This window comes from Vigna unguiculata, chromosome 3, assembly GCF_037176805.1.
Source record: "Vigna unguiculata cultivar grain cowpea cultivar isolate G323 ecotype 2 chromosome 3, ASM3717680v1, whole genome shotgun sequence".
NCBI lineage: Eukaryota > Viridiplantae > Streptophyta > Magnoliopsida > Fabales > Fabaceae > Vigna > Vigna unguiculata.
This window is the reverse complement of record NC_140794.1, coordinates 38,940,684-38,949,823: the sequence shown is the minus strand read 5'-3', so window position 1 is coordinate 38,949,823 and position 9,140 is coordinate 38,940,684. Positions and strand designations below refer to the sequence as shown.

At 29.7% G+C, this 9,140-nt stretch overlaps 1 pseudogene across 1 annotated transcript; it reads right to left on the bottom strand.

Moving 5' to 3' along the window:
- Positions 1-4,620: 4,620 nt before the first annotated feature.
- Positions 4,621-8,380, bottom strand: LOC114176480 (vacuolar protein sorting-associated protein 2 homolog 1-like; annotated as a pseudogene). The gene is made up of 6 exons (XR_014994026.1): positions 7,577-8,380; positions 7,438-7,498; positions 6,974-7,054; positions 6,577-6,707; positions 6,260-6,364; positions 4,621-5,439 (listed from the first exon to the last, which is right to left on the bottom strand). The product of XR_014994026.1 is annotated as a vacuolar protein sorting-associated protein 2 homolog 1-like (transcript).
- Positions 8,381-9,140: the final 760 nt, after the last annotated feature.

Sequence of the window (9,140 nt, the reverse complement as noted above, 5' to 3'; positions counted from 1 at the left end):
CTGAATCAAATTTCGGTTATCAGATGAAACAATACTAGTGAGCACCAACTATTTTGTACTTATCAACAATATACTAGTTAAACTGATAATAATAATAATAATAATAATTAAAACCATAAAATAAATTAACCAAACAAAACCTCAAACTCTAAAATCTTACCTTTTTCACTATCAGGTTATGATTGTATGTCTTTGATGAACACAACCATATACTACAAAATGCAAACAAAATTACACAAAATATAAAAAAAAATGCAACCTAGTAAATATCTTTAATCCTAGTTTTTATTGAAAATATCTTTAATTTTCTTATTCAAAAGATGGTTGAGATTCATTTGTGATATTTATTCTTCTATTTTCCCATTTGAAAGAGTAAGTTATTGCATTAAATGGTCTTGAATAACAATTTATGTTTCCCGTGCTATTGATTTGAAGTGGCCGAAACATCCAGAGGTTTCATTCAAGAAACTTTACCATTTGGTGTTGAATAAACTTACCTAAGTGAGTCAATCATCTTGTTCGTCCTGTTAAGACGAAAAAGTTGTCAAAAAGTCCAAAGTATTCAATTTCAAGAACTTGCTTCAGAACCTCATCTACATCCTAAGTATAGTATCTATTGAACAATAATGTTGTCATATAAACCAAACAAATTATATGTACACAAAATTCATATCAACAACAACAAAAAAACTTCCATGAATAACATACTCACAAAAAGCAAAGAACACAGATTACGTACCTGAAAATGTCACCAGGAAAAGAACTTCAACCTCAAAACATAAAAAAAAATCAAACCATTAAAAAGGAAAAAATACAACTTCCATGAACAGGAAACCCAACAACAGATCTTGCAAGGTTTAACCTTGTAGATCCACATGTGAGGAACACCATTGAAACACCACCAGGAGGACGGGTTGGCCCATATAAAAAAAAGATTAAAATCAAACTCAAAAAATGGGAAAATAATAAAAATCAAACCTTTTAAAACTCTAAAGAACGTGAAAGAACATAGGAAAAGAAAAATGAGAAATGTTAGAAAACTCTAGAACACAGGTACTAACCAAAAAAACATACCCTTGTCGCACCCTCACAAACAGAAACAGTAGCACAATCCCAAGCACCACCATCATCGGAGCCAGCGCCCGTATCTGTCGTGGTCCAAGTTAGATATAACTCTCCTTGATAGGTATAACTGTTCCAAAAAAAAAAACCTAAAGAACCATGAAATAAAATCAAATAAGAAAATAAAACCTAGAAATCAAATAAAGCTCAGAAGAAAAAAACCTGTCATGGTTGCTCAATCGAGAAGGATCTTCACATGTTTGTGTGGAGTTTAGTTGTTTCTCCGGGTGTCGAAAGGTGGGATCGTTGAGAGCTCAAGAATCGTTATTTTAACTAAATAATGGAGGAGTAGAGTATGTAAAGGAAGGAAAAGACAAAGGAAATTTCAAACTGAGTTAGGAAGCCTAAAAGATGAATTTTAATCTAACGGAGAGCGGGAAGAGTTAAAAGAAAAAAATGACAAAAAAATGGACAGGTGTCAAAAATTTAAATATGAGTATAAGAGTATTTTCTAGAGGTGTTTGTTTTCGTATATTTTAGATATCTATTTTGAAACTAAAACCTAAAACAATATATAATAATTAAAATACATTTTTGAAATAACATAGGGCATCGATTAATATAGTATTAAAATTCAATGGGCATGTGATCTCACCTTAACATTATACGAGTAAAATTAGTGACCCATTTTTAGATCTTCTTTCAATAAATCTATTACTTTAGTAAATTTCTCTCTGAAATGAAAAAAAAAAAATGTGTTGCTCATGTTTTTCTTTTTTACTTTTTTTTTTTTCGTAAGAGGAAAGGAAAAGGATCGATATAATGTCTGTAGTTAAATAGTGAAATAAAAAAAAGTAAGTGCTTTAAATTAGTTTTTGTCTATAATTACCATACATTTTCTAATTTGAAATCATGAAATTATGTTCATTTATATGTTTGTACACTATTCCACATCTAATGTTTGATTAATTATATTTAAAAAAAAAAATCAGCATAGCTCTCTACATCTCCTTTTAGAAAGGATGTGACTTAATAGTAGGGAAAGAGCATTGAGTTGCATTTATATCGAAAATCTAATAGTTAATTTCATCTTCTTTTTCCATCTTAAGATTTTAGGAATTCTTATTCTAAAAATCAAAATCAACCTTCTCTATTCACAATATTTGAAAATAAAAGACAGTTTTAATAAATAAAAATAGTTTTAAAATAAAAATATTTTTAATTATTAAAGACTATGTCCAGAAGTTTTTTTAGAATGTTAGAGATCTTTGTCAACTTATAATAAAACACTGTATACAAGTAAAATATAATTTTATTTTATAAATTAATTTTATAAAATTAAATCATGTACAAACTTACTTATTAAAATGATATTAAAATCATTTAAAATCGATGGTAATTAAATTCAATACAACTCTTATGTCATCTATTATTGAGTTTCTATTAGATTAACTCGTTTACCGACATGGCTAATCTTTTGAACCTCAGCCTAATAAAAATCTTCCAACTGAAGAAGATAAGCACACACATAATTTATTTATCAACATTTAATATAACTAGTATGAGACCCGTGCCTACGCACGGGTCGTTTTTTTTTTTGTTTTTTTTTTATTTGAATAAAAAAATTAATATAATAATTATTATATTTGAATGAATTATTTATTTATATAATTATATTTTATTATTATATAATTTATATAATTATTGTTATATTAATAATAATAATATAATAATAAAATTAAAAGATAATAATTATATGATTTTGTTTATTTTAAATTATAAATTGATAATTAATTAGTAATGCTTAATAAAGTTACATGATTAAAATTTAAATAATACTTTTGAGTTATATACTATATTAAAATAAAATGTATATGTACGGTCGTGGTTAAAATAAAATGTAGGTATATTGTGTAATAATGTCCCGTACAAAATAAATACAATATGAAATTGATGTTAAAATTTTTAAATAAAAACACGTAAAAATAAATACATGTATATTATATTAAAATGAAATTCATATACACATGTTGTTCTTAAGGTAAAATGCAAGCATAGTGTATAATATGGTCTCGTACAAAATAAATACAACATGAAATTGATGTTAAAATTTTTAAGTAGAAACGCATGTAAATGTATAGATGCTTGTATGTTATATTAAAATAAAATGTGTACGCACGGATATGATCGTGTAGAAAATAAAAATAACATGAAATTAATGTTAAAATTTATAAATAGAAACACATGTAGATATTGACAAACACATATAAATATTAAATATACTGATATATAAAATCAAAGATAATAGTACTAACATTACTACTAATAATAATAAGAATAATCTCAATAATAATTATGTTACTACTACTACTGCTCATATTATAATTTAAATAATAATATGATCTTCATGTAGAAAATATGCACATAATCGAAATATGGTCCCGTAGAAAATAAAAATAATATGAAATTAATGTTAAAATTTATAAATAAAAACACATATAGATATCGACAAACACATACAAAGATACTAAAATATATTGATATATAAAATCAAAGATAATAGTACTAACATTACTACTAATAATAATAATAATAACTCAATAATAATAATGTTACTACTACTGTTGCTTATATTAATTCAAATATATGCACATAATCGAAATATGGTCCCGTAGAAAATAAAAATAACATGAAATTAATGTTAAAATTTATAAACAAAAACACACGTAGATATCGACAAACATATACAGAGATATTAGAATATATATAAAATCAAAGATAATAATACTAACATTACTAATAATAATAATAATAATAATAATAATAGTAATAATAATAATAATGTTGCTATTGCGCAGATAAAAAATCATTGCAAAACTTAATGATATATTAATTTTCGTAAAAACGGTGCAGATAGAAAAATATATTTATTAACAACGTATGATATTAGTTTATGTTATATTAGTGTATGGTATATTTTACTTCCAGTTATATAATAATAAAAATAAATAATGTTTTATTTTATTAGTTTCTATATTATTTTACTTATCTATTAGAAAGAAATTTGATGTATTGGATTTGTGATTGAGAAGTATCAAAAATATGAGCTCGAAGGGATAATAGTAAGTTGTGTTGTTGGATTACATGACCCTAAACCCTGTATCAACATTGCATCATCTTTGTTATCATTGTATTGGAAATTTGTTTCATTTGGAATCCTAAATCCTAAACCCTAAATCCTAAAAATATACAAAAATTGAATTAATAACAATTTCATATTTAATTAATAACATGAAAATAGAGAGCAGTACTTTTTGTTACATCAAAGAAACATGAGCTAATGAACAAATCCTTTGATGTCATTCATCACAGAGGTTCACCAACCATCAAGTACAAGTATTGGGAATACTCAAACAATATATCCATTAATTTTAGCTATTGGAGGAAATAATTATCCATATTCTCAAATTTTGAATCATCTTCATCGGTATTCTCCTCTAGAACATAAGATTCAAAGGTTCAAAAATTCAAAAACAATAGGTAAAAATTGAAACGGTGTTGTGTGTCTCACCCAAACAATAGGATCAGGATACCTCAGATTGATAAAGTGAGTTCCCTAAACAGTAGAATGTCTTTGGAAGAAAATGATCACATGATCATGGTCATTGTCAACTCCTGAATCATTACAACCCCCACTAATGGATAACGTTCAAAACCATAATTTGAAACTTGTGTATGTATTCATGAAATTCAACTTGTGATATTACTCTTTACTCTTTACATATATATGTTAGCTTCAGACATGATGGTAAAATCAGAATAAAACACATCCTAATTTCATATACAATCATTATTTTCAATGGTTCTGTGAAGACCTTCCCCTTGGACTCTTCACATTTTTCTCAGGTTATTTAACCTAGCCTGTAGATCGTCATCTATTCCACTGTCTTCATGGCCTGTTGATTCAGCTTGAGCAACCCTGTTATTTGCCGCTGGTGCAGTGACAAAGGTTGATGCAGGTGCATTCAAAAGTTGCAAGTAGGACAAATGAAATATATATCATCATTGTCATTAACCTGCTCATCTATAATTAGCTATTTTCTGATAACTACTTACCTCAGAGTTGATATCAATTCCGATCTCATCAAGAACCTGATTCACAAGATCTTCTGTCTCTTCCTCCTCTTCATCACCTTCCAAAGCATCGTCAATTGCATCTCCCATTACCTCAGAAACCAGTTCCATCTTCTCATTCTGCCTTTCAAACTATTGCATTATCTTCTGTAACGAAGGTAAATTCATCTGCCTATTCATTTGACCCATTGCTTTAGTAACTCCTTTCATGGCCTCCCCCATTGCTTGAGTGGATTTTAGCGTCTGAAATTGATATCAGAGTCCTTTTTAAACACTAAATAATAAAATCACTCATACAGAATATAATCGATTTTAGTGTCTGAAATTGATTAGTATTTGATCGCTGGCGTAAAAGTAGATGAAGCCAAAACTATTTTGGTTTGTGATTCAGTTCTGATAAGTAGTTGGAAGCATGACCTAATGAGTTGGAGAAGGTTGCTTGACCTCCTCAGCTTCTAATTGTCAAGTATAGCCCACCCAGAGAGTCAATACAAGGAACTGTTAACTGGATTAGGCTAGACTAAGTGGGTTGGTATCCATCTTAATCCAAAGTTATGAATAAATCATCTTTTAGTATAAAGTCTTATCTAGGGTTAGCACGAAAAAATTAGCTGAGAGAGAAAAGAAAGTGCAATAACATTCAGTACACACCCCACACAGAACTTGTCTTCCAGATTCAAAACATACCCTAGGGTAAGGTAAGTTGAATTAAATTAAACTGAAAGACATAAAACACGGTAGCTACATACACGACCATGAATCCACCGTGGCCTTGTGCATCACCAGACCATCTACATTGTGAATTTTGGGAATCCTCCAAAACAAATTATTGCCATAACAACATCAATTCATTACTTGACAACTCAAATTATAAAAGTTGCTGCAACATAACAACTTAACATTTGTTTATTATTATTTCCCGTGAAGCTCAGAATGTGCAAGTTAAGACAATGCTAAACATACATACAACTTTAACTTATCTGCTAGTTTCCAGTAAAGCAGATTGAGCAAGAAGAAACTTTCAAGTTCCGCAATTTAGCAATGAAAATGCACAAAAACAAACCTGAATTCTCAAAGAAACAACCTGAAGTTGCGATTTGAGCTTGTAAAACTTTTCAATCTGATGGCGAGTCCTGATGAGATCCTTGGCCATCACTCTCACTGCCCCCTACCAAATTCAAGCCAACCCAAAAAACTGTTTTTATTCTGAACAATAACCAAAATCTATCGCATTATATACCTAATCAAGTAAACTCAACCCTAGACACCACCCACCCCAGTACACTAAATCACAATCCTTAAAAGCTACAAACTTCTCCTCAGACAAAAACAACATAAGAATGCAAAATACCAATGAAACACAGAATTAATAAATGGTACCATCTGTCCTTGTTTGGCATTCTTCTTAATCTCGACAATCAATTTCTTTTCTTGATTCTGCAAGCCTTGTCTTTCCCTTTCTATTTCTCTAATGGACTTGTCCAGCATCCTTTTGTTCTCCCTCAAAAGCTCTGACACAAATAATAAACCAACCCAATTCCCAATTCAAGTTAAAGGCGGTGCCAAAAAGAATCTTTATCAAAGATTAAAGCATCTAATTTTGAAACCTCTGAACAATATAACAAAGAGCAATTGTTTCTATATTACCTCTTATTTGGAAACAGATTCAAATCACATATTTAACCAACACAGCATTTAATGAACAGAGGAAGAGAAACAATAATAAATTCAGGACCAATTAAAATAGGGCATGGGACAAGAAGAAAAAAAATTACACCTTTTTATTGCTTTGTAAGTCATGATCTTCTTCCTAACAGGAAATTTCGATCTCTTCAATTACAAAATGGTATTGTCCCTACTTTTCATCACAAAGAATGGAACGTCAATAGGTATTCATACAATAGGTAAAAAAATCAGATTAACACTAACTACAATGCAAAAACCAAAAAACAAAACAAATTCAATATATAAGTCATAAGCATTAGTCATTATGGTGGTAGAAGGCATTTTGATAATGAAAAACACTTTTGCAAGATCTCAAAATTCTTCATTTTTTACTCCAGACAAACGTAAACTATGATATACAAAAAGAAACACAAAAAAAAAAAATTAAACAAAAACCTAGACAAATTTCTAAGCTCATTTTCGCCCTCCATGCGATGAAGATCTGGAGAGGAAGGAAACCCATCAAAGAAATGTGAAGATATGAAGGAGAAGAAGAAGAAAGAGGGGAAAACCAACCATTCATCATTTCCTTGGTGTACTTCTGATACAGTGACCTTGAAAATACAAAAGAAAAACACTTTTTTATAAAGAAGAATTAAAGGTCAGAACACAAAATATATAACAATATAATATAAGAAGAAGGATAGAAAAATACCTGATATACAACAATCGTGTAACATCAATGTCCCAACCTTAGAAAAAGCAGACACCAAATAAAATGCATGTACACAATAGGAAAAGTATACAAAACAAAAAACAAAAAATCAGACTCCAAAATGAAGCAAAGAAAGGTCACACCTCATGTAACTGGGGAAACAAAAACACAGACAAATAAAACATTACCATATACCAAGTAAAAAGAAAAGCGTTAAACACGTCCAAAACATAATAACAGTAAACAACAAACAATGAACTGAAAAACACAAACACGAAATCTAAAATAATGTCAGAAAAAATAATAACAGGATCGAACAAAAGGGAAGAAAAAAAATCATCTTAGAGAAACCGAGCTATACGAACAAACCAAAAACTCGGACACACAAACGAAGAAAAGAAAATGATATCAGAGCAAGTAGGGTACTGGATCGAACCAAAAAAAAATTAGAAAACTCTAGAACACACAAATGGTACTAACAAAAGAAAAAGAAAAACATACCCTTTTACCTGAAAACTTGGAGCCAGCGCCATCACCAGAGCCCGAGCTCGTCCCTGTCGTCATCCGACACGATGAAAGCAACATACATCAACCAAAACAACTAAATCGTTTCTTTTCTTGGAGTCGAAAAATGGAGGAGGGTGTTTAGGATGGAGGAGGAGCAGAAAGGGTATTTAGGGGGAGAGAAGACGAAAGACTGTGTAGGAGAGAGAGAATACGAAAGAACTTTAAAATTCAAAAGCCACCTCGTAAACCACAAAACTTAAAGGATGGGCGGGAAGAGAAGCGGAAAGGTTAAAAAAGTTAAAAGAGGAGAATGACAAAAAAACCAAAAAATTGGGCAGATGTCGAAAAATTAGATATGGGTATAAGGGTAACTTCCAGAGGTATTTGTTTTCATATATTTTAGATTAGCTGTATATTTACTATAATTACGCCAAATATACAACAATCTCAATCCAATCAATTTGATACCAGTACACATTACAGAAATTAATACTATCAGTACACTACTGGGCTATATATAATAACCACGTGGCTGAGTGATTTGGTCATGCTTACACGTTATTTTTTCTCCTATGATATTCGTTAACTTGATGTTTAAATATTATTTTGATCTAGTTTTTTTAATTTGGTTCTTTATTTTTAAGTGTTAAATTTGTTTTTTAATTTACTAAATTAGGTTCAATTTTGTTCTTTTCGTTGACATTGTTTAAATTGATAATGATAAAGTGTCCGGCCGACACTGTTCATATAATGTGTCAATTACATTATTACTAGTTGTATTTTGTTCAAATAAATTCATATTTTAATTAAATTTATTCAATTTAGTCTCATTTTTCATTTTATGACCCTTCACCACCGTCACCACCACCACCAAACTAAAACCACCACTAACACCACAACCACACTAAAATCACTACCACAACCAAACTAAACCCACAACCACCATCACCATATTAAAACAATTACCACCACCACCACAATCACTCTACAACTACCAATACAATCATTCCCTGTAACCACCACCACCCCCACTCCACCACCACACTAAAATCACAGT